Consider the following 1,413-nt stretch of genomic DNA (forward strand, 5'->3'; position numbering starts at 1 on the left):
TAGAATATAACAAATAAAAAGATAGGCAACATTAGACCGAAAATTACCGAGGTAACCTAAAATAAGAAAGCAATCCAACCACACTACGACAAATTAAAACTCGATTCGGTGAAAAAAAAAAATCGACGCTTCATAGCAATAGTGTCACTTGCCTAAATTCTCCTATAATCTAAGAATGGTAAAAGCTGGGGCATTTGTAAATCATATGCTTTGCAAAAGGAGGAAAAGTCGGCAACTTAGAAGTGGGAAATCAGTTCTGATACTGACAACTCACTGTGGCTTAGAAAACACACAAACACAGAGAGAGAGAGAGAGAGAGAGAGAGAGAGAGAGAGAGAGAGAGAGAGAGAGAGAGAGAGAGAGTCATTACCCACAACTAAAAAGTCCAGTGCTAGCATAAGATCAGCTAAATCTAAAGCATAAAAAATAATTTTGTCCCCATGAAATTGGGACCAAATTGGGACCCGATTTCGGCCTTGCAATAATATGATTATCCAAAATAATTCAACCAGATTCAAGAAAGATATTAGAAAAGGTAACAACAAATGCCATGTGTAAAAAATATGAGACAAAGAACCAATTTGAAATGTGTGGAAAGTACATAAGTATAGGTCAGAAAGGGGATCTCCTGTCTTCAAGATTTCTACAGTAATGGCGCGAGCAGGTCCCCTTGGATAACGAGGGTCCTGGGCCCCCTCAATTAAGCCCGCAAAGAACCCCACTTTATTTAATGGGGTCTTTTGGCTTTTCTGGGGGACCATGGCAACACCAGGGACCAAATCATATTGATGTTACTCAGTTTTGGAATGAGACGCACATCACAGTTCCTGCTTCCTAAAATTCCTTGACAACACGGAATCAATCCGTGCTTGCTACCTCACGTTTTTTGTTGTCTGTAAAACGGAACTGGTGTGCCAGTTTTGTCTGTCTAACGCCCTCAGATCTTAAAACTACTGAGGCTAGAGGGCTGCAAATGGTATGTCGATCATTCACCCTCCAAATAAACGTACCAAATTGCAGCCTCTAGCCTCGGTAGTTTTAATTTATTTAAGGTTAAGGTTAGCCATAATTGTGCATCTGGCAGCGATACAGGACATGCCACCACCGGCCCGAAGCTGAAAGTTTCATGAGCCACGGCTCATACAGCATTATACACTGTACAGAAAACTCGATTGCACCGAAGAAACTTTGGCGCAGTTTTTACTCGTTGTGAATATAATGCATGTACACAGTATATTCACCCTAGTAAAGAGAGAATGGCACTTTCGTGTATAAAATACATCGACCAAAAAAAAAAAAAAAAAAAAAAAAAAAAAAAAAAGTCACCTGTTCGTTCTCATGCAAATTAAACCATTAAAGAATGGAGGGAAAAGTTTTTTTTCTGACAAAAAAAATTAAAAAGTAGATATTTCT

The 1,413-nt window shown here is 38.9% G+C and overlaps 1 protein-coding gene across 1 annotated transcript in view; it reads left to right on the plus strand.

Annotated features, from left to right (window-relative positions):
- The window catches only part of LOC135203672 (tubulin alpha chain-like), a 147,333-nt gene that overhangs the window by 40,858 nt on the left and 105,062 nt on the right, over positions 1–1,413 (plus strand). The window lies entirely within an intron of this gene.

This window comes from Macrobrachium nipponense, chromosome 36, assembly GCF_015104395.2.
Source record: "Macrobrachium nipponense isolate FS-2020 chromosome 36, ASM1510439v2, whole genome shotgun sequence".
NCBI lineage: Eukaryota > Metazoa > Arthropoda > Malacostraca > Decapoda > Palaemonidae > Macrobrachium > Macrobrachium nipponense.